The 24493-nt window shown below is 49.6% G+C and overlaps 1 pseudogene; it reads left to right on the forward strand.

Annotated features, from left to right (window-relative positions):
• The first annotated feature begins 303 nt into the window (after window positions 1-303).
• LOC124962893 (transcription factor Dp-2-like) overlaps window positions 304-24493 on the forward strand; it is an 84188-nt pseudogene continuing 59998 nt past the window's right edge.

The raw sequence follows: 24493 nt of genomic DNA on the forward strand, positions 1-24493 counted from the left end.
TTTACAGCCCCACCTGGATTCCAGGGATCTCCCCAACCCCACTAGGATAGAGACAGAAAGATACATGATGGAGAGAGAAGGGTAAAATGAAGAAATAGAGATGAAAGAAATAGAATGAGGTGAGGAGGAGAGAGGAAGGGATGCAGAGAAATGGGCTGAGAGATGGAGAGACAGCAGAGGCAGAAGAGGCTATTCTTCTCTGCTGACCCCGACAGAGCCCAGGGGCTATCTGGACAGATGGAGCATGACTGCTCAAGAAGATCACAACAGAGGGACACCAGAGCCCGCACTTCCATTGGCACCATGGCCATGACCGGGGGCGGGAGCCGGGTGGAGGTGGGCAAGAGCATAGAGGTTCTCCAAATGAGAGCTATCCCCACCTCTCCGCCATCTCCTTTGACACACCTGAGAATCCCAGCTCCGTCCACACCAAGAACCCAGCTTGAGCCATGCACATTCTGGTTGAGTAACCTTGAATGAGTGTCTTCATTTCTAAGTTTTGGGATCTGAAGATGAAGACAATAACCTCTTCTTTATTGAGGGTGTCGTGAGGATTCATTGGCATAGTGTGAACACGTGTGCTTGTGCCAGTGTGTGCTTGCGTGTGTAAAATGCTCGGTAAAAGCCTGGCACATGAGTGAGAGCTTGATAAATGGCAGCTTTAATGTGTGTCACATGCAGTCAAGGAGTGGGGGGTGGAGGGGGGAGGTCAGGCAGAAAGCCTGGCGAGAAGGGCCAGGAAAGAAACAATGCTGTGCTAATGGAACCACATGTCCCAAAGCCGGATGGGCCTCTATATCACCCTGACCCATCTGGAGCCTCCTCGCTACTGATGGCATAAAGGACACCCTGAGGAACTTGAGAATACCCCCTGCTGATGGTCCCAGGTTTCCCCACTCTGAGAGCCAAGTTCGAGGCCTCCCACCTACCCCCATGTCTCTCCTTTGATGCAATGTTGTGGAAAGCTCAGAACCTAGAGGAGAAAAATGGCAGTCAGAGGAGTCAGCAGACTGGGGCTCAGGGCTCATGAAGTTCCCCAACACTCACAAAGACAAACAAGGGACCAAGGAGAGTGCATTATCCAGGCTGCCTCAGAACCAACTCCTGGTAAAGAACTGGTCTCAGCAGCCATGTTAGCTGCCTACAGCATCACTGTAAGGAATCTCAGAAGACCTAGGTTTCAGGAGGGGACAGCACTTTATTCCTTTTCACCAGCCTTCAACAAGCACTTACTCTCACCCCCTGGACCCATCCAGAGCCTGCTCTGCCTTCACAGTGGCCATTGTGGGACCATGGTAGCCAACACCACTCCCATCTCAGGGGACAAGGTAGAAGAAGAGGAATCAGTATGGGCCACTGAAAGGAAGTCCCAAGACCTGAACTGAGATCCTGCTTTATAAAAGTTGCTCAACCCCTCAGAGCCTTATTTTCCTCCTGCAGAAAATGGGGACAATCATTTTTTACATATAGGGGATTTCTGAAACAATGGCACATGTACATAAGCACTTAATCACATTCTGACGAGTTCCATTTGCAGGCATAAAGTCATGCAATTGGGTGTGTTAATTGATAGAGTGGAGGTTTCTAGTCCAACTGGCTTTCAGCAGGATGGAGTTACTATGTGCTTTCAAATCACTCACCAAGGATTAGATGAAACCAAGAGGTTGGCAATCCAGAACCTCAAGGAGGTGGTGGGTGAGAGCACTGTTTCCAGAACCAGTGGGCACATGACCTGGGCTAAATGGACTCTCCACACCTCGGCTTCCTCATCTGCAAAGTGGAGGATAATGGTGCCCCATGCCTTTAGGTTGGTGTGATGGCTGAATGAGGTAATCGCTGTGTATCCCTCAGCACAGCCCCAGGGCACAGCAAATGCTCCATGCAGGTAGGCAGTGATTGCACAGGAATGGGGAGGCCTTCCAGGAACCACTGGGGAGAGCTAGCCAAGGTCAGTGTTGAGGAAGAAAACAGGCACAGCAGCGTGGATGGCATGCTACCCTCTGGCAGGAAGCAGGTCAGAGTACACAGTCGGAAGTGCTTGCTCGAATTACATAAGGACATTCTAGAAGGATACCTAGAAAATGGGGATGGCCTGTGGGAGGAGGGAGAGTGGGAGGGGATCCATTATCCACATGCGGGTATTACTTACCCCGAATCATTTAAAACATGCTTTTAAAAGTGTGTGCTACTAATCTTATTTCTTCTGAGCATCAATTTCTTCCCTAAATGAAAAGGTGGTCTATGTTCCAGCTGCCTGGCTAGGGTTGTGTAGGAACTTGGAGTGGAGAAGTAAATACCCGAATGTCAAAGAAACAGCTGGGATGAGGCCAAAGAGGAAGGTGGTGATGTTGACGAAGAAGAAGGTGGGAAGGGAAGTGGGTGGGGCAGCTGTCCCTGCCACTCTCCTGAAGGGACATGGTGGGAGACTCACTGAGCTATTGTCCCAGGAGCAGAGCCTCAGTCAAGTTAGACATGCCAACTGGATGTTTCCCCTGGCCTCTTTCCTCAATCACCATGGTTTAAAGGAGACCCCTCACTGCTAAGCATTCTAGCGGAGGTGCCAGAGGTGGGTGGGGCCAGGACTGGGGTCCCCCAGGGACCAGCCTAGGACCCTTGACAACTGGCTGGAGCTGTTGGGACCAGGAAGGAGCCTTGGGACCACGGAATTGTGGGTTGGATAATACATTGGAAAGGAAAAGGAGAGATTCAGCCCAGGGAAGGGGATAAGGAGGGTTGCACACCCCAGTGGCCTTAGGTTCAGGGAAGGACACAGGACAGGTATCTCATTTATCCCAACAGCAACTCTGTGACATAGATTTTACTATTCAGACAAGGAAATGGAGACCTAGAGAGTTTCGGGTAGCTGGATAGCTGCCTAGGAAGGAGCTGGACTTCAGACCCAGGAGGTGTGGCTCCACCTAACCTCTCCTACCCACCTAGCGCCTCCCCGGCTTGGGGTTAGCCGCCTTCAGGTGCACCCTGTTCACGGCCACTGACTAGAAATGACCACAGCTTAGCTCAAATCCTAGTGGTGGCAGCGTATGTGACCTGAGTCCCTCCTCCAGAAGGTTGCCAAACTCATTAGATGCCCAAAGGCTGTGGGCAGACCAGGAGGGCAGAGCTTGGGAATCCCCTAGGACTCCATGCCCCCGAAACTTCAGGGGCACAAGCCTGGAAGAATGAAAGCGCTTTTCATGGAATTCCAACAGGAAACCCACGAGAACATTCCTGCCCAGTTGATTCTAACAGGAAAACCGCGAGAACATTCCTGCTGGTGGGTTCCAGCTGGGAGCTGAAGTCCATGTCCCCTGCTAAGGAGGCTGGTCAGGGGTGGATGGGGTGGAGAAGAAGGCTTGCCCCACCCCAAGATGCACCCAAAGATTCCCTGCCTCTGTGGCAGGAGGTGGGGCTGGGGGCCTCCTTTAGGAAGTGCTTTTAGAGAACTGAAAGAGAAATACCCTGACCACAGAGGCAGCAAAACCACCCACCTCCACCCATTCATCTGGCACCTGCCAGGCCCAGGCACTGTGTCCAGCCCAAGGCAGCCTGCCAGAGCTCCCCTTTCCAAAAAGCCACTGGCTAGTGGGCAGAGCAACAAGCCAATGGCTCTTTCAGGGTGGAGGAGAGTGGCAACCAGCGCTTCCACAGGAAGCACACTGACAGGACAACCCAGAGAAGCGGGTGCAGGCCCAGGGTGGCTTCCAGGGGAAGGGATCCTGGAGGTGCTGAGGGGTTAGTCTGGGAGGACCTTGGGCGTCCAGGGAGGGATCGGGAGATGCTGGGGCTCAACCTAAGCCTGGATGATGATGGTTAGGATTTGGGTCATGGAACCGAACTGTGAGAAGCCCTTGATAAAGTTGGGGAGAGGGGACTAGCAGGTTTGGAGCCCAGGAGAGCAGACGCCAGCAAGATAGGATGGTTTAAAGGGGAAGGCTGGAAGGACCGAGGGTCCCAGAGAGCTGAAGGAGCGGTGTATTGGGTCAGGATGTGTGTTTGTGCTCAGTGAAGAAGAAAGAGGAAGAAAATCCGGGCAGGGAAAAGGGTTTCAAAAAAAAGACAGAAGGGGATCCTGTCTTTAAGGGAGTCTCTGAGCTGGTGAGGGGAGAATGGGACTTTCAGGAAATGAGAAGATCCAGAATGAGCTCCCAGGTCATTTTCTTCTGCAACCATCCAGAATCCCACTCCTAAGTCATGGGATCACCACCTCTTCCCACCCAAGGCATCAGGGCCCCTCCCTGATCAGGCAGCCATGGATGAAGTGGGAGAGAATGGGTACCACACCAAGCCACCCAACAAGTCACCAAAAGGGACTGGGGGCTGGATCTAGGGGCCAGGGTAAAGTGGAAGCAAAGACAACAAATCAGAAATGAAGTCAGAAACACACCTGATACCATCCGGCTGTGAGGCCAGGAGCTGAAGCAACACAGCCAGGGTCAAGGTGGGAGAGGACAGACTTGTCACCAGAAAGAAGAGGTATGAGCCTCAGCTGACTCAGGGATGGGAGAGTAAGGGCCAGGTCGAAGCCTGGCAGGGTCTAAAGCATGCTGGGCCAAGTACATTTGGGACCCATAAGCCAATTGTTCAATGCCAGCAACTTTGCGAGAAGTTTGTTAGAACACCAGCAAAATTCAGCCATTATGGCAATATTCACATGGTGGAAATTAACAAGTGCTACAAACCAAGGCTACATTTTTTTCCCCCAGAAAGCACACTGGCCAGTCCAGAAAGGTGGCTGAGACCTGGATTCTCGCGCTCCTCTACCATGTGGCTTTGGGCCTTTGTTTCTTTCTGCAAACAAGTGTTCTCACCCCTACCTACCGCAAAGAACTCTTGGGGGGAAATAAGAAATCACAGCTGGATGTGCTTCTATGGGACAAAGTGTTGCAGGGTGAGAGACCATTGCTAGTGGACTTCCTAGCGTCTTCCTGGATGTCTGATCTAAATTTAGGTCCTTGCAGTCGAAGTTGAATCCCAGCCACGGCCTTTCCTTCCTTCCTGCGGGCTCTCTGTGGCACAGAAGCAGGAAGCCACTGCCGTAAGGCGCTCTGTCCTTTGTTATTTCATCTGTGAGTTTGCGTGCATGCTTTCTGACCCGACTCCCTCCCGGCATTCCCTCCCACCACCCCTTCCCTTGCTGCAAGTCTTGCAGTGGATCTGCACTCCTGGTGTTCCAGACTGCCCCACCTCACGCAAGGTCATCCCTGTCTTATCCATGGTCATGTCCACTCTGCTCAGCCACTACCTCTTTAGGTCTCATCTCTTCTCTAAGGATGATGCCTTCTCACCACCTCTCACAGGGCCTATAACAGCCTGTGTTTCTCTGCAAGTCACAGAAACTCTGACGGGCACTTAAACTATAAGGAAAGTTACTTATTGCTTACAAAGAAGTCTTGAGGTGGGTACTTCTCAGGTTGACTTTGCAACTCCAAGAGGCCAGCATCTCTAAATTCTCTCCATCTTCCCCTTATGGCCGAAGATCCACAAGATGGCTGACACAGCTCCACATATCACATCTTAAGACTCCCTCCAAAATCAGGATGAAGGGTGATAGTCAAGGTGTAAAGAGCTCTTTTCCTGTGCTTTTCTTGTCTGATCAGATCTGTAATATGTCTTTCGGAAGCTTTCCTATCCCCACTCCCCAAAATTAGAAGCTAACTTCTGTGACTGACAACCATTGACAATTAACCATTAACCATTTCCATAGCCATTGCTCATCTGTAAAATGAGATATGATGATACTTACCCTAAAAGGTGGTAGTGGGGATTGAATAAGATTATCTAGGTTGGTCATTCCCAGTGCACAATGCACTTGGCCAACTCTTGGGTTCAGGGATGGACATGTAACCTGATGTTACCAATCAGAGACTTGTTGAAGATCTGGTCTATTCTCTTCCTTTGGGATATTGAACAATGAGGACCAAGAAAGCCTGAAACTTTTGCACACTATCAGAGATCATTATCTTTTGTCTTGATTAAAAAATAAATTACAGAAAGGCAAGGGTCCCCAAACTTCATTTAACCTAAGAATGAACTGTACTAAGAAGTTTTCTAGAGCAAGTCCTGTACTGCAACCAGCCAAAAATATCATTTCTTCACCCTGAAATGATCAGATCCTCTTATTAAATGGATTCATGGAGTACAGCAATTTCTCTCCATAGTTTGTAACAATGTGTAATTAAATATATTATAAATTATATCATGCCTCAAAATTCAGGATTCAAAAGTGTTGCATTTCTTAAATATTCCAAATTAAGTTACATCTAGCAAAACCCTTCATTTGTCAAAGTTATAGGAAGTTGATGCAGAAGTTTCTAGAAGAAACAAGGGTTTGGCCCACCCATGAAAACAGGTGGTAGTGACTTAATTGTCAATCCATAGTTGTCCCTGGCACTGCCCATGTGGCTCTGCTGTGAGGTAGAGTTGACCTGGAACTTTCTGAGCACCTGGAGCCCAGTTCTCAAAGGCACAGAGCAGGCTCCACTACCATCCAGGACCCTGCCTCCTTAGCATCTCCACAGGAACAGGTTCCCCACAGATCCTCCAACACGTCTCCTCCTCAGACCAGGAGGCCTCATGAGCCTGAAAGGTCATGTGTCCGACCCCCACGCCCCTCCTCCATCCTACTTGTAGACACCCTCTTGCCCCTGAGGGCCTTCCAATCTCAGGGGCAGCCTGCCCAGCCTGGCAGGAAGCAAAGACCAAAGGCTGTTCCTTCCCTCCTTATGATAAGAAAAGTTCAAACCTCAAGAACTCAAAAGCCAAGCTCTCTAGAAGGCTAAAGGAAACGGTATTTCCTCCTTTGTCCTGATCAGCCTGCAACCTAGAAAGGGAAAAATGAGACCTAGCTTCTCACCAGGCTGTTCTGCTACTTTACCTAGAAACAACCTGCCACCACATACATTTACATATGGAGAGCGGGAGATGCTGGGGCTGGTGTCTAATCAGCTCATCATTTTATCCCAGTTTGGGGCTCAGAATGTGAGCAGTAAGGCTCAATAACTATCAGTTAAATAATTACCTATTAAATAAAAGTCAGTTTTAAGTGACAGAATTTCAAACTGCATCAATATTGTAAAAGGTAATTGATTGGTTCTTGTAACTGGGAGAACCACAGGCAGGTCCAGCTTCAGGTAAGTGAAGCAATGGTGTGACTCTCTGGCCCCTAGGCCTGCCTTCCTCCTCAGGTTGACTTTTCTCTGCCAGCCACTTCTTCCCTGTGTCCTTGGGCAGTGACTGCAGCAGCTCCAGGGTCTTGGTCCTTATCACTCTGCATCTCAGAAGACAGATAGACATTGTTCTCCATCATCTCTAGCATCTTGTAGCTTGAATTTTTTTTTTTTTTGTACCAGGGATTGAACCCAGGGGCACTTAACCATTGAGTCACATCCTCGTCCCTTTTTTATACTTTATTTAGAGACAGGGTCTTGCCAAATTGCTTTAGGACTTTGCTAAATTGCTGAGACTGGCTTCGAACTTGGAATTCTCCTGCTTCAGCCTCCTGAGCCACTGGGATTACAGGCGTGGGCCACCGCACCTGACCTTGTAGCTTGAATCTTAAGCAAGACTTTCATTGCATTGTGTATTGTGTCTATCCCAGAAGCAATCCCCTGACCAAGAGGATTGTGTTCTCAGACTGGTCACTTGGATCACTTGCCCTGGCAGGGTGGCAGTGGGGACACACCCCCAAAAAACAGCTCCACTAAGAAAATGGTGATCCTCTAATAAAAATGAGTGTTATAATCAGGCACAGAGAGAAAGCATCTACAGAGACATCAAACAGCATTTGCAGCTGCAATGATTTGAATGTCACTCCCAAAATTCAAAATTTAACTGCCGTTGTGATGGTTAAGAGGTGACTAGGTCATGGGGATTCTGCCCTTATGAATAGATTGATGCTCTTATGGAGAAAATAGACTATCCATCATGGAAGTAGCTTTGTTATTAAAGCGAGTTCTCTCTCACTTGATGTCTTATGAGGCAGCAAGAGGGCTGTCTCCAGATGCCAGCCTCTTGATCTTGGACTTCTAGCTTTCAGAACGATGAGAAAGAAATTTCTTTCCTTTATAAATTACCCAATCTACAGAATTCTATTATGGGAGCAGAAAATGGATTAAGGCAGGAGTTCAGGTTGTGTGGGCTGTATATTCAGTAAGGTTCAGTTGTGGTGGGTGTAACAGGGTAAGGTAGCTGCTGTAACAAATGACCTCCAAACCACACTAACATCCAAATTCACTCATGTCACAGCCCAAAGCATATAGTGTCCACTCGTCTCCATGGAATCATCCAGGCACCCAATCTCTTCCCTTTAGTGACTTCCTCATCTGCCAGAACTCCAAAGTCCTGTGTTTCCAGTTAAACAGATGGCAAAGTGCATAGAAGTTAAGAAGGGAAATTATTAGGGACCAGGCCATGAATTACTGTACGTCTTTCCTAGTCAATACCCATTGGCAAGAACTCGATAACTACACTGCAGGTAAGCTAGAAAACATGCTCAGAAAGAAAATCAAGCAATATTTGGTGAGTCTGTAGTCCTGATAAATTGAGAGGGATTCCTTCACAGGACTGAGAGGTGAGTTTGGGAGATGGTCAAGCAGCAGGGTAGGATGAGAGGCCTGGAAATCCAGGCTGCCAGCCTGTCCACTTCAGGTGTTTGCACCTTGGACAAGTTGCTTTTCCTTTCTGGGTCTCAGTTTCCTCATCTGTCAAATATAATGAAAGCCACTCTATAAGCCCCTTCCCATGCAAAAGTTCTCTGCTTCCCGCCTCCAGCTCTGTTGCACTCTTGTTTCCAGGTTTCCAGATCTTATCATCTCCATCCTCTACTTGAATCTCATAATCCCCCATGCCAGCCCTCCTTTCTCCTCTCTGCTTTATTTTTCTCTACAACCAAAAGCTTTCCCCATTTATTCACTATCTCCCTGCCTGAGAATGCAGTTCCCAGAAGTCACAGCATTTTGTGTTTAGTTCACTGTTGTATCCCAAGTACCTAGAAAAGTACTTGGCATATTGTGAACACTCAAAAACCACATGTGGAATGAAGGAACAAATGAATGAGTTTCAAAACATTTCACAAAATAGCAAAAAGTCTATAATTCAAAACAGAGCAACACTGCCATCTGGTGTCATAAACATGAATTGCAGGCACAAACTGGGTCGGGGTAGGTGTGGGGGTACAGAAAAAAGTCTCTAGAGACAAACCTTGTCAAATCACCACCATCTGAACTTTGGATGGCCCAAAAGGCTCATTTGGTCTGACTTTCACTTCTACCCTTCAGAGCATGCTGGGACCCCCAACCAACCATTCATTAGGTCTTCAGATCCACCAGGCATACATGGAGAAGGCTATCTCTTGAGAAGATGTGATATCAGGAAAAATGGCTCTATCACTGTGAGAAGACAAAAGAGACAACCCATTAAATGAGACCAGCAAGAAGAACCAAGGGGAGGGTGGAGAGAAGGTAAAGCCTTGGAGGAGGGGCCAGACTAGACCTACCTCCAACCTGACCTCCAGTTTGCTTTCTCTTCTCATCCATTCTCATAGGACTAAATGGGCTTTAGACCATAAATTTAGCCTAGCCCTAAAATCCTACCATTTGGAGGCAGGGAAAGAAGGGTTATAGTACCTCCATTTTCTAGAGTTAATGCCTAGAAAGTGGAGCCCAGCCACTGCTCAAATTCTGGTGTCCTCAACTAGACAGTTGTTCCAACATGGTGGAGCCTCTCCAAGAGGGCATGACTGTTTATTGTAGTTTCTCTCAGAGCCTCTCCCCTGCTGGCCTCTCCCCTGCTGGCCTTGGTGGTGTGGCCCAGGGCCCTTAATGCCATGAGCCACTCCTTTCAACAGAACTGATTCTGATTGATCTCTGACTTCCTTTGGACTTCTGAGTTTTATACTAGGAAGGTTTCCTCTTCCCGCTCCTTCATGCAGGCTGGCTGCCCTGGAAGATAAAGGGAAGTGGCCCTGGATGGAATTTGTCCCTTCTTCTAGAGCCTTGGCTGTCAGTGACAGGAGCAACTTGGCCTGCAGATCTTTCCTTCTGACCTCTGCCCCAGTTTGGTTCAGCCCAGATATGTGGAGCACCTTCTGGGTTTATGCAAGATTTAGAAGATAGGTTGGGCCTCGGACTCCAAAGGGCCACTGGCAAGTGGGAGCACAGCCCGTGCAGAACAACCAACAAGCTCTGACTGTGTATGTGAGCAAGTGTCAAATCAGAGGTTCAGGACAAAGGAAGAGTTGATTGAGGAGCCTTCCTGGAGGGAGTGGGATTCCTATGGCCTCTGTTCACCCACTGTGGATGATCAGAGTATCTGAGACCTTGAGAACAACCATCATGTCCCAGCTCCTCTTAGTACCCACAGTTGGAGGGAGTGACAATTGTGAGCCCCCTCACCCAGCTGTCATTGAGGCACAGGCCAGGCCAGCTTGTGACACTGGAATATTGGATGCCCAGAACACCTGAGAGGACCCACAGGAACCCTCCTTCCTTGTCCCTCCACATCCCCTCCTCTGCTTCTCTTATTTCCACTGCTCCCTGGAGTCAACTCCCCCAGGGTCCCCTGCTGTTCTCCCTTCCTGCTCCTTTAACTCCCTCTCAGAGCTGACCGAGGAGAGCTCTGACCTGAAATTTGGCGGATGGAAGAGGAGAGGTCATTATTAAGTCTAAGTATAGATCATGAGTTTTCTATGAAAGTTGATATGGGCTGTAAGTACAAAATGGATACCAGATCTTGAAGACTTTGTATAAAAAATGTTAAGTTTCTTAATGCTTTCTATAACGGTTCTGTATTAAAATAGTATTTTGATATATTGAGCTAAATAAAATCTATTATTAAAGTTAAGTTTGTCCTTTTTTGTACTTTTTCAATGTGATTACTAGAAAATTCTAGATTATGTATATAGCTCATGTTTTATTTCTGTTGGACAGAGCTGGTTTAAAGTGTGCTGCAAGGGACAGAAGCTGAGCATACTGTTCAACAAAAATATTGGAGGCCATTGTTTTGGACTAAGCTCTGACTCTGGGCCCCAACAGACTAAACTAAAAATCAAAATGCAGGCAGTCATACTAAAAGTCAAACTGAAACTGTTATCTGACCTTCCACGAAACAAGGAAAAGTGAGATGACAGCCAAATTTCCCAAACAGGCTAGTTTCAATTGGCATGATAGTAAGTTCCTAATCCTCACACCAGAAAGATAACCTGTAGTAACTTGATGTGAACCAATCAGTTATTTTTCTGTTCATCTGACTTGCTGTCCATACATTCCAAGTAATCAATCTGCTTTGCCTTTTGCTTGCTTTCTTTTTAGCTCTTTTTCTGCCTGTAAACCAAACTTCTCTACTCTGCTCAGTGGACCACATTCTTTTTTACAGATTGAAGCGGGGCCCATTCTAGAATCAAAAATAGAGCCAGTGTAGATCATGAATTTGCTATAATCTTGTCCTTTAACAAGACAAAACAGTTCATAGCCACATGAATAATAATGTCACAATGTTGAATGTGGATTAATGCAACATAAGTAGCCCAGTCCCAGAGTTAAAAATTCAAAGGAGAAGAAAAGTTTCCTGAGGCTTCCAGTCTAGGGAAGGAAGGTGAAAAAGGCAGAATGGAACCACCTAGAAGAACAAGAATAATAGGGATGGAGTAAGGACATGGAGGCCAAGGATTCATTGTCTAAGAGAAGAATAACTCAGGCCCAATAAGATGCAGAGACCACAAAGTTTCAAGCCAATGTGAAAGAATGGGTCACGGTTTCTATCTGTGTCTCCAGTTACAACTCCATTCGTTTTTATCCTGTGGCCCAAGGTGTTGGGGGAAGGAGGAGGCAGGTAGGAAGTTCCCAAGTTGAACACTGGGAACAAAGGTACCATCTCCTAGGGAATAAGGGGCCTTTGACTCTCCTCCCCTTCGGTCCCCCAGTCACAATGCAAATTCAAATCTAGGTCAGATACTTCCTCTGGTTTGGTCTAGAACTTGGCTCTTCAAGAAGCCATGTTTTCTAGGGGTCCTGGGTTCGAGGGTCCAGGTTCTATTGGACAAGATGTTCTGCCCTGGTTCCAGCCCCCTGGCTCTGCCTCCCTGTCCAGCCTTGTTTCAAGCAGCTTCCTGATGGCTATGGACCTGGGTCCTGGGAGAAGTCACTGGGGGAAACACGTGTTCCTGTCTATTATGGAGTTTAGTGGAATGAGGACTTGGGGACGGGAAACAAAGCCGCAGCTCAAAAGTGCTTGCTCTCACATTTTGCAGAACTTCTGGCATGGTCATCTCTGGTCAGCAAGGGATCTTTCTGAGAATAGCTGGGACCTCTGTGGTCCTGGGCCAGTCCTGTGGGACTGGCTGCCTAGAGCCAGGGCGCAGATGCTGAGTCCAAGTTGGATGTTGAATCATTTTAGGAAGGACCAGCTGTGCTTTGGAGCCCAGGCCAGAAGGCCGCCCAGAGGCTGGACCAAGAGGAGCGCCAAAGGCAGCCAGGCCAGCGGGGGCGCCAGAGCATCTGTTCTAGCCATGGCCTAGAAAACACTGGGATTCTGCAACCCTGAAGGTGCTTTGCCTCCCAGGGGTCTCCTTGTGGGGGGAATCTTTGAAAACAGGAGCTCTCTTCCAATGGCCCTGCATACTTGCTTCCAGAAAAAGGAAGACTTAACAACACGATAAGTCTTTCCTAAAAACTTGTCTCACACTCAACACTTGGTCAGGCATCATGAGGAAAGTGAGAGAAAGAGCTGAGGATCTTTAAGTCTCAGGGCAGAAAGACCCTTAAGAGGCCATGGAGGCAAAAAAGCATCTCAGAGTAGAAATTCCTGCAACAACATGCCTGACTGTTCCATGTGGCCTGTGTCCTCTAAGTTCAAACAGTTTAGCAAAACCAAACATGCAAGTGGCATTAGGAGGAATGCAAGGACACACAGAAGTACAAAAGCATGCAGCCCAAAATCTAAGTGCTATGGGAGTCCCCAGCTGACAGGGATGATTGACATGAGTGGAACCAGGCAAGGAAGACCTCCTGGAATAGGAGACTAGAAATGAACCATGTGAGATCCAGGGTCAGGAAGAGAAGAGGGGGAGAGAAAAAACTGTTTTAAAAAGAAAAAGGAAGAGGGTAAAGATGAGAGAGACAGCAAAAAATGAAGACAAATCACCAGTGGCACAATTTCACCAAAGATCAATCAATGCGACCAGCTGCCAGTCATGTCAACGAAGTTGTGATGGCAGAACAGAGAAGGGAGTGAGATTGGACAGGCCCAGACATCAGGGGACACTCCATAATCTGTGTGGATCTTTACCCCATTGGCTTCAGGAATTGGCCCCTGACATTTCCATTTCCCCAAAACTCAGTCATCCAAAATATCTGAAGGGAAGCAAGGCCACTCTCAAGTGACAAGTTCTTACTGGCCTGTACAGATTCTTGATGATCTTAACCTATCTTCCAAAGAACTACAGGAAAAAATTTTAAAAAAAAAACTTGAGAAAAATTTGAGCAAAATTATTAAGATCCCAGGTTCTGGAGTCAGATTGCCTAAGTTAGAGTCCTGACTCTTCTGGCTAGATGTGCAAACTTGATCTCCATCTCTTTGAAGCCTGTTTTCCTCATTTGTAAAATGGAATGATAATAGTACTTATTTCATAGGGTGTCATGAAGGTAAGGCAATATAGTGCACATGAAGTAATTAGAAGGCCAAGCACTAGACTTGATAAATGTTATTAATATCGTTACTGATTTTCTGCAACTAACTGAAGAATCCATTTTGGACCTAACCAGAACAATTTTAGCATCATTCTTCTATTCATTCAATACTACTGAGCACCTGCCATGAGGAGGATTTTATAAGTAATATAAACACCACAATGATAGCTTGGGAAGCTCTCCTATTCTAAAGGAATGTACCACCTGTGTAGAAAGAAGAAGATAGAGCCTCAAAGGCTACACCTTGCTGTAGTGGACAGAGTATGTCCAAATCTACAGGGCCCCTGTATCATTTGGGATTATGTTAGACCATAAGCACCTGAAAATATCCAAAATGATGGTGGCTTAAACAAGGTGGAAGTTTGCCTTTCTCTCCTATACAAAGTCAGAAGTTCAACAGTGGATGGCTAGTGTAGTGGTTCAAAAGCAGTGTGTTGATCAACTTTTTATCATTGTGATCAAAATACCTGAAAAGGACAACTTAGAGGAGGAAAATTTTATTTTGGCTCAGGTTTCAGAGCTTCAGTACATGATGGGCTGACGCTACTGTTCTGGAAACAAGATGAGGCAGAATTTCATGGCAGAAAGGCGTAGAGGAGTAGCACCGTTCACCTCATGACATCTGAGAAGTGACGAGAGAAAGGGAAGGAGGCTACAGGGAAGAAGAACCCCTCCAGGGCAACCCCAATAGGCCTACTACCTAGATTTTTAAGTGTCCATGTTACTGCAAACAAAACTGTGGCACACAAGAGTAGGTTGTCCAAGGTCACACAACTCACAGGAGATAGGACCAAGATTTGAAGTTGGGCAGTCTGACTCCAGAGTCCAGTTAGCAGGAGGAAGCAAAGAAGGGCATTGCCCACCGTTTCATGAAACTTTGGCCAGAACTTGGTCACGTGGCCATAGTCTCTTGAAGGGAGGCTGGGAAACATTCTTTCTTTAATCGAGCAGCATAACCTGGGAATTATATTGTTAAAAAAAGATTAGAGGCAAATATTGAGGACTACCTTGTAGTCTCTGCTGTGAACCTCTCTAAATGCAACCTTTCACACAAAGCAGGACATCATAGCTATCATTCTGGATAGCATGACCCTTGTCCCTGCCCCTGATCCTGGAGAGACTGGTCAGGGCTTCTGGGACAAAGAGAGATTCCATCTTTTCATGCTGGACTGTGGCATGTACCCTCCAGTGCTATAGGGTTGGATTTCAGTCAAGTCTGAAAGGCTACAGTCCACAAAAACAATGATTAGATGGATGCTCCCAGAGAGAACTCTACCCAAGCAGTATTTCCAGATGCCAGTGCCAGGGTTCCCAAGCTGCCGCTGCATTCCTACTCCCTGTTGGGGCTATTAAGTTCCACCCTTATACTTGTGATACATCCCTTTATTTGCTCCAGTGGGCTTCTGACAATTGTTCAATTGCCTTCAGAAAATTCTACCTTCAGAACTAGGCAGATGTGGTATGGGCTGCTAGGTACATCAAGGAAAATGTAGTGGAGGTATGGAGGTAGGAGAGATTGAGGAGGCTTGGGGGTCAGGGAGACATCACCGTCTGGGGTCTTAGAGCTAAAAAATACCGAGAGTATAAAGTGCCGACCTCAGGTCAGACACTATTCCAAGTGCTTAGGTGTGGTCTCACTTAGTCTGTACAACATCCAACGAGGCAGGGCTACGATTATTATCCTTGTTCCACAGATGAGTAAACCAAGTCACAGAGGGTTAAGGAACTGCCTAAAAGGATCAAAGGTACATAGAGGTTATAGAACTGAGTCTTGCACATGACCAGTCTGGTGCTCTTAACTATCATTTGGGTTTGTGTATTTGGTCCGGGCTGGGTCTGGAACAAAGGGTAGGAGTGGATGGGCAGAGATAGGACAATCCATGCCAAGCAGAAGGCTCATGGGAGCCACAGCAGGGAGTCAGTGTACACAAGGATGATCCGGGGTGTGATGGGGAACCGAGTCTGGGACGGCTGACACACACAGTTTCCAAGGAGCAGGAGTAAGCAAGGAGTAAGCTCCCAGGCTGGACAGCACAGCGGGGAGCCAGTTCAAGGAGAGGACTGTGAATCTATGGTAAGGAGTTTGGGTGCTACTTAGGAGATACTGGGGAGCCATCAAGAGCATTTAAGTTGGGAAGTGACATGCTCTGAGACTGGCTTTGGGATGATCACTTAGGATCATCACTGGGCGGGGGAAGACAGGAGGCTCTTGCAATAAATGACCCACTATGTGGGATTTCAAGAAGGATGGAGAAAAGAAGATGAAGATGTGACCTCTGGGCGCACCTGGGAAATAAGGGAAATGGAGGAGCCAAAGGCCATTCCAGAGAGGCTCTGGGCCAGCTGGTGGGGTAGGGTAGGAGTGATGAGTTCAGGTTGAAGTGCATAAGCCCCAAGTACCCATGGGACTCTCTGATGGAGAATCTTATAGCAGAAACATGTGGGAGAAGTCAAGACTTAGAGACTCTGAAGCCACACACCTAGTGTGATTCCTAAAGCCATAAGTGCAGATAGACATCACCAGAAGAGAGGCCCTTGACCAGAACTGGTCAGGAGACGGGAAGCAACCTGCTGAATGGTTCGGCACAGTTCAGAAGTGCAGGCCCTAGAAGACCAGAGCAGGCTTTCCCGCAGGAAGGCTGGACCCTGAGGACCCAGCATGGGGAGAGTAGGAGGGCAGGAGGGACTGAGGGCTGCGGCAGACCCCAGGCCCATCAGCTCCCACGAGCCTTCCTGTTACCCGGCTATGGCTGCAGCACTGGGGATCTGCAACGTCAAATAGTTTAGATTTATGATGGAAAATGACTCCAGGGACTGGGGCAATTTACTGCTCACAAACGGATTCCAACTTGCCTATTAAAGCGCCTCATTCCATCCCAACACTCAGGCATGTTCACACCTCTGGTGAGGAGTCAGGCCTGCCCAGATGATTAGCCCCTGGGCTCTGCTCCATGGGGAGTGGCATGTCCTCCTGAAAGAAGCCCTGACAGCCTTCAAAGCCGGGGTCACAGCGGCCCACACTGCCACAAGAGAGAGGCAAGACCCAGCGACAGTGTGTCTGCCCCAGCCTGCCCTGGACAGGCACTCTGGGGGGCAGGTCCCATCCCTGGGGGAGTCATGGCCGAGGGGGCAACAGAAGACTTAAGGCTTTGCCGGCAGCTCCCAGGTCTGCCTTTTAAGAACCGTGTGATTTGAGCAAGCCCCTTGGCCTGAGATGGTCTCCTCTTCTGTAAACAGGGAGCACTAATCCCCACCTTGAGAGGGTGTTGTCATGAGGCAGAGGGAAGAAAGGAAAGCAGTAAGCTCCGCCCACCCAGTAACCACAGACTGTGATCACCTCCCTCCCTTCATCCTCGCCTCCTCCCTAAAACATGGGTACAGGGAGACATCCAGCAGTGTAGGGGGACGGCTACAGAGGCCAAGGTCACAGGACAAGAACCGGGGAATGAGCACCGGACTTCCCTCTTTTTCTAACCTCTCACCCACCCACAACCCCACACGGCATCTCTGTCTTCTTTGAGAGGGATGGAAGGCCTTCTTGGCTTCCTCGAGAACCCAGTTAGCATCTTGGGAAAACTTCCCAAAGTCTCCAGGAAACAGGGCAGGTGAAAGCCCACCCAGGGGAGGCCCCAGGTGTGGGAGCAGGAGGGCAGTGGGCTGCCCCAGCAGGCCAGGAAAGAGGGAGAGGAGAGTAGTGGTGGGCTCTCGCCTCCTTGAGCTGCCAGACGTACGGCTATGGGCACCGTAGTGTCTACCCCAGGGCTTTTTAGTTTTGTGGGGTGGAGGGGGTTGTTGCTTCTTCTCTCTTCTATCATTATGACCCCATTGCCCTGACCATGTCATCTTAGGAATCTGTATAAATGTGGAAGCAATTGACCAATTTTGAAACAATACAGAATTCTTCACGTTCTTGCCTAATTGTCACCTCTCGGGGCTGCCCACCTCCCCACCATGGACTCAGCCCCAGGCAGCCCTCCCTGTCTCCGGCACCAGCATCACCACAGTTATTTTCTTTGTTGCTGCTTCTTACTCTCATAATTAGGACTGGGGCCAGGATGGAGAAACAGATTGGGGAGTTTATGGTGTCAGTGGAGACTGTGGTCCTGCGGCCCCTTTCCTGCCTCCACTCATACCCGAGTAAGTTGTGTGAGAAGGTGCTCCCCAAGAGAGATGTACCCTCTCTGCTTCCCGGGCCCTCAGACCTTGCATGCCACCCCCAGGTGTGTGGGAGCCTTGGGGCATGGCATCCCAAGGCCGCAGCTGGGGCAGAAGAAGGAAGGCCACCTACATCCCAGTACTCCTCTCCGTCTGTCCTGATACAAGTGTCATTAGCCAAGGTGACGTTGAATGCCAAAATCACTCATCAGCCATGTCAGAGACCAAGGTGGGTCATGGTGAGAGGGGAGGGGTAGTGGATGAGGGTTGTGATTGGCAGGAGACCCAGCTCCTGCCCCCAAAAGTTTTTGTAGTGTGTAACTAGGAGACAAGATTGATAAGTGTGTCATTTAGAATCCAAGTAAGATGTGGGATTTTAAAATCTGAGGTTCTGGAAACAAGTACTATCCATGTTTTCAGGGAGCTCTGGAATGTTCCCGCTCCACTCCCATGTGGGACAGGGGAGTGGGCAAGGGCACACAGCAAGGAGAAGGAGGCAAAGTGGCCAACCCCAAACTCCAGTCATGAGATGGTGTCTCAACACAGCAGCTAACCATGACCAGCTGCGGCCAGGGTGGGCCCACCGTGGGTGAGAGCTTATGGGGTTGGTGCTGAGGGAAGCCAGGGCTTGGGTTTTGCTTTTTCTTGAGTCCTTCTGTCTACTGAGCATGAGACTGAGGCAATCTTTCCCTCGATTGACCTGTGGCCCTTTCTCCGGTCCTCCTGTTCCAGTTTCTGTTGCATTTATTTCTAGGCCTATCTCATTTCCCTCACAGTCCTGGGTCCCTCTCTGAGTCATCACTGTGGCTCCCTTAGTGCTTGAGTGACTGAGCCAATGTTTAGCAAACAGAAGTAAATTCTCAGAATGGATCCCTTCAACTCCCTGGTGTTTGCTTTGTTTGCTTGATTGGGAGTTTGCAGAGTATGGTTGGCAGAAGGGTATCAGCATAATCCTGGGGGTGGGGAGTGCTGGGCCCTGGGGCTCAGGCCTCATTCTTGGTGTGGGAGAAGCTTCGACTTCAAGGGGTTGTAAACAAATACCTTCCTTATCTCCCCATGAACCCCAAAGGGATGGGAACTGAAAGAATTGCCAGAAAGTGCCAGAACCAAGGCCCCCCATGCTGGGGTGCTAGAGTGAGGAGTGGGTGATGTGAGCACACCCATTTCTTGGCTGGAGGAGGAAGGGGAAATCATTAAAGACAGTGATCTCTGAGATAGTGGACCATGATCCAGCAGAGGCCAAATCTTAGGCCAAGTGCAGAGGCAGCTCCACCCCCACCTAGGCTCCAGGGTACCTGATGAAAGAGTGTGGGTCTCCCCCACATCCACACAAAGGAAACCAAGGACGCTTTCCCTATATACTTGACTGATCTCCTGAGAGCGGAGGTCAGGGTCATTGGAACTATTCCCAGACCTACCCTGTCCAGCGTAGTCCCACTCTGCAATCCTGCCAAGGCATGGGAGGAAAACGAGCGTGCCACCCAAGATAAAGGTTTCCGTCTGATTTTGTGGTTCAGCTGAAGCTGTGTTCTTAATTGTCCAAATAAACAGTTTACGGCCTGGAGGCCAGGACACACCAAAACATGCCGCTTCCATGTCTCGCACCAACTGGGTGCTGCAGGCAGTAACCTGTTTTCCAAGTCACAGCCGGCTCTAAATGGTGCCCCGTTGGCCATGGCAGCCAACAGGGAGGGCTGGCAGCAGAACTGCACCAGCCTAGCTGGCGGGAGACCTTCACGTCCAGCTGTACCACCAACCCCACCACCAGCCCCCTGGTGGCCCTGCTCAAGCTGCTTTTCCCGCTGTGCCTTGGTTTCTGTGCCTATAAAACGGGCTAATACCTTGAATCTCAAAGTGTGTCCCCTTCAGTCTAGCATCATTTGAGAACTTATTAGAATTCCAAATGGTTAGGCCCCATCCTTACTGAATCCAGTCCTTTCAGGAAGCGCCCCAAAATGTATTCTCTCAAGTCCACCAGGTATTCTGATGCAGGCTCAAGTTAGGACATTTATAAATTTTTGCCCAGGTCTGATATTTAATGAGCCTTATTTCTTTTCCCATGAGAACTTTGTACTTCACAGGTGACACTGTACCCTGGAAAGGAGGCCCAGCCCTCTCTCCCCTGTGCTGGATTCCTGTGTGCTCTGAAGTTAGCGCCTATTGTGCTGACTTTGGGCCTACTGTGTTCTGGAATCTGCTCTGGTCTCAGGGCTCTGGTTTCTGGGCCTGGTCGGGGATCTAAGAGCCCAGAGGAGCCAGACCAGGCAGCCCCCAGTGTCTGTCACATGGCCTTGGGTGGCAGAACCTTGCCTCCAGACAGACCACCAGGTCAGCTTCACCAGGAGATGTTTGAGGCACCAAAAGCCTCCAAAGAGGACCATGCTGGCTCTAACAGGGATCATTGGCATTCTTGAAAGAATGAATTATTTAAATTTCATTTCCTCACCACCAGTTTTAGCGGGGAAAAAAAGGGGGGGGGGGCTCCAAGGGAAAGATCCCCTATAGGGACACCAGCTGCGAGTGTATGGTTTCTCTGCCAAGGAACTTCTAAATTCAGGCAAGGCTGCTGCCCCATGCAGGGAGTGCGGGACATCTCTCCCTGGCTTAGATCCAAGCCTTGAATCTGTCACAGTGACATCCTCTGACATCTGACTGTTCCAGCATGGTGGCCTGGCCTCCTTGACTGGTCTTCAAGATCTCGTTTTCTGGGAAACACTGGGCCTGAGCTGGTACAGGCCAACTCACATGCCAAGACCACCAGGCAGGCCAAGGTCACAGAGTCAGGGTACCAGCCTATCCCAGAGCACAGGCAGACCCAGGGAACTGGGTCCAGAGACCCAGCAGGGACAGAGGGACAGCAGGAATCTGAGGCAGAAACTGGACAGGCTAAGGATCTAATGATCCCGCTAGGCCCTTCAGGGTGGATTCAGCAGGGGCTACCCCCTGTTGGGGACAGAGAGGGATTGACAAAGCTAGACCCTGGAGTGGGAAGTACTACCCTCCTCCCTAGGCCTGGGGCCATTTGAAATATATGCTCATTTTCACTGAAACCCGTTTGCCCACCCTGGGGCCTGTGAAGGAGGTATCCCAGGGAGTTACCAGCTCAGGGAGGAGGAGGAGGGAGGGGGAGGGCCCAGCTCCCGGTTGACACATCTGTCACAAATCACCAGGAAAGCCTCAGACCAAAACTCATTTCGGACCCAGAGCCTCCAGGTCTGCTTTGGGAAAGTTGACTAATCCCATAATCCTGCCCACCAGGCAATTTTTCTGCCTGGCTTCCAAGTGGGAGTGGGAGAGGGCCCTGGGACAACTGTGCCGCTGAGGAACGTGTTCTCTTAAAGGGGAAAAGCCACCTCCGTTCAGTGTTGTTTGTCCAGAGAGGCCTCCAGTTCAGCAGGAGCCAGCCATTCGTGCAAAGGCCAGGAGGGGCAGAGGCAGAGGTGGTCCTGCGTTCTCAGTGTGCAGCAGGCCCACACGACCATGTCAGGGCCACATGGCCACCTCTCTCCAACCTCACTACTCAGATCATGGGCCTGGGGCCACTCAGCCTCACCAGGGAGCTGGCCCGACGTGCAGGAACTCAGCCTCCTACTGCATTGTAACAGGGTCCCCAGATGATTCAAAGCCCTGAGCTGGACACCCTTGTCCCTGTTGCTGCCTGCCACTTGGGTGGAATGATTACAGCATGCTCCCTGCTGCCCCCAAGAGTTGCCAACCTTCCTTTTAGACAAGGCAGATGGGAAATGAGGGGTGTCCTCAGTGCACACCCATGCTCAGTGCTATGCACGATCCCCATTTGGGCCAAAGGCCCTCAACACAATGACCTGGCACTCGCACGTGCACACACCTACACATACACAAGCACTCACACTTACCCTAATGGTTCCTGCAGGGTCCCTATCTTCCAGTGAGCTGTGGCAACGCAGAAGCAACTCAGGGTAGTTTTCTGCTTTAAGTCAACTTCTCCCTGTCTCCTTGTTTTGGTACTGGGGATTGAACCCAGGGGCACTTAACCACTGAGCCACAGTCCCATTCCTTTATATTTTTTAATTTGAGACAGGGTGTCACTAAGTTGCTTAGGGCCTTGCTAAGTAGCTGAGGCTGGCTTTGAACTTGCAATCCTCCTGCCTCAGCCTCCCCAGTGTCTGGGATCACAGGTATGCACCACCACTACTGTGCCAGCTTCCTCCTGTCTCCTGAGTGATGGAACACCTCCCAGTCTCCACCTCTCTAGTCCCACACGGATTTCTTTCAGCCCACACATAGGAAGGGACTTCTAGCTAGCAACAAGCTTGCATTGTCTCTTTAAGAGAGTGGCCTGAGAGTTTGTTTACAGGGAGATTTGTTTGGGTCTCAGTGGGAGGAAAGAAAGAAGATAAAAGCTGGTTGGAATATAAGAAAGAAAGAAGGAAGAAAGAAAAGAAAGACCAGAATGCAGAGAGGGAAGATTAGAAAAGCTAGTCCAGGGGCTGGGGTTGTAAGCATGTATGAGGCACTGACTGCATCCTCAGCACCACATAAAAATAAAGAAATAAAATGAAGGTATTTTGTCCATCAATAACTACCAAAAAAAAAAAAAATTGAAAAAAAGTTAGTCCAAGAAAGAATTTATTTTTGCAAGAAGGGTTCCAGTCCCCTAGGGACTGTTTCCACTGAGCAAGTTAATCACCACATGCATAGGTTGGGTCGGACACAATTCCCCAAGTGAGCTCAACTGAGGGAGCCCTGGGCTGGGCCAAGGGCATCCAGCCAACACTGGGGTGGGAGAGTCTGGCATGGAGGAGGGGGTTACACTGAGGTTGGAAGGAGGAAAGGGTTGCGGGTGGCCCATCAGAGCCCAGAGACAAAGCCTGGGCATTGGGACTGTGGGACAAAAGCTCCTTGCCTGGGTTTGGCACCTGAGTAGGCCCAGGGCACCAGGAACCCTGCAATTGCCTGCCCTTTTGTGTGGTAGGCACCTGTGCACACAGGTCTAAGGAGTCCTGGGACAGAACCCACAGCTTTCACAGTTTCTCAAAGGCCACTGGGGACCACCAGGAAGATTCTGGTTAAGGTCAGGCCCAAACGAAGCCCCCTGAGTTGGCTGGTGAGCTGCAGGAACCCTCAGCTCCTTGGGTGTGAATTAGTCCCCAGGAGCAGGAACCCTCCACCGGTGACCAGACAAAGGAGTGACACAATGGGAGCTGTCACTCTAGAAGCCAAGATTGGAGAGGCCAGGGAAAGGGGAGGTTTGGGGATGACTTGCCGGAGTCCAGAGTCCAGTGACAGAGCTGTTGACATGGAGGGAGCTCTGGGTATAGCTCAGAGCGCCTCTGATGAGGCTGTTCCGGTACTAAGCCCATCCACAGGGGGCCAGACCCAGAGCACACCTGTGCTCACACCCACATGCACTCATCGCTCTCCCCTGCCCAACTCATCCAGCACAGCAGGCTCCTCTGCAGACGTGGATCTGCCCAGCTGGCTCTTTGAGGCTGTACCTCTGCAGGGAGACAGCTATGGGTTATGGGTCAGGTTGAGGACACTGTCTAGCACGGCCTGGGACAGGCAGAGGCAACCAGGCACTTCTCAGGGGACAGCTGGGCCCTGGTGTTCCTGGAGCTGGTTCCCAGAATAATGTCCTTTCAAGTCACATTCTGAAGATTTGAGAACAGCCACTAAAAGGATCATTCTATCCCGGCTGCTTCAAACTCCAGCTGCACCAAATCCAGAGCAGCTCCTGGCTGGGGGTAGAGGACCGAGGTGACCGAGGTGTGGGGCAGAGGTCAGGCCACTCCCAGACCCTTGGATTTGGCCTTAATATCTCTGCCTCTTCACACCTCCCACTCCCCAAAGAGCCTAGCCCTGGAGTCCTGGCCCTGCAGCAGGCACTGCCACGTGTCACCAGAGGAGCTTCCTTTTTAGGGAAAAGTAGTAATCTGTACAAACCCCACACACCAGGCAACTGGGACCTAATGCTTGCCTTAGAAACTCAAAGAAACAGAGCAGCCTGGGCTCAGCTTACCTTCTGGACCTTGTGCTTCCTGCGGGTGACACACACACACACACACACACACACACACACACACACACACACACACATGATGGCACCCCCTACAGTACTGATCAAGTATGTGTATTCCAGGTGCTCAGGCCATGTAAAACAACAGCACAAAACATGTCTGCTGGGCTAATGGGTGAGAAGATGGACAGATGGACAGGCAGTATTCAGGGCTCCAACCGGTATTTTTGAGCTCTCCACCCTAGCCAGGTCAGAGGGAAGAAGCCTAAAAAGAGCGGAACTTTTGCTTTAGGTGGCTGCCCCAGGGGAGAGAGAAGGGAGGACAGTAAAACACGGTGAGTCAAATCCAAGTCCCAAAGACCCCAGAGACCTCTCAACTACACCTGGCAGGAACTGGCCTAAAATGTCCATTTTCTCAAACGTGCCCCCAGCTCCCAGACTCCCACCCGCCTGCCTGGCTTTCAGGGTGCGCGGCCCCCACGCCCCCTCAAGTTGCCTCTTCCTACATAAACCAGGCTTTGTGTGTGTGTGTCCCTAAAGGAAGAGAATGGGCTGGGGGTGGGGAGGAGAATCCGTTTGTCAAAATAGACCTGAATGCTTTTAAGGGCCTGCAGTTGGATGAGTAAATATTTTCCCTTTCAGATGAAAGGTGCAATCA

This window comes from Sciurus carolinensis, chromosome 13, assembly GCF_902686445.1.
Source record: "Sciurus carolinensis chromosome 13, mSciCar1.2, whole genome shotgun sequence".
Classification (NCBI taxonomy): domain Eukaryota; kingdom Metazoa; phylum Chordata; class Mammalia; order Rodentia; family Sciuridae; genus Sciurus; species Sciurus carolinensis.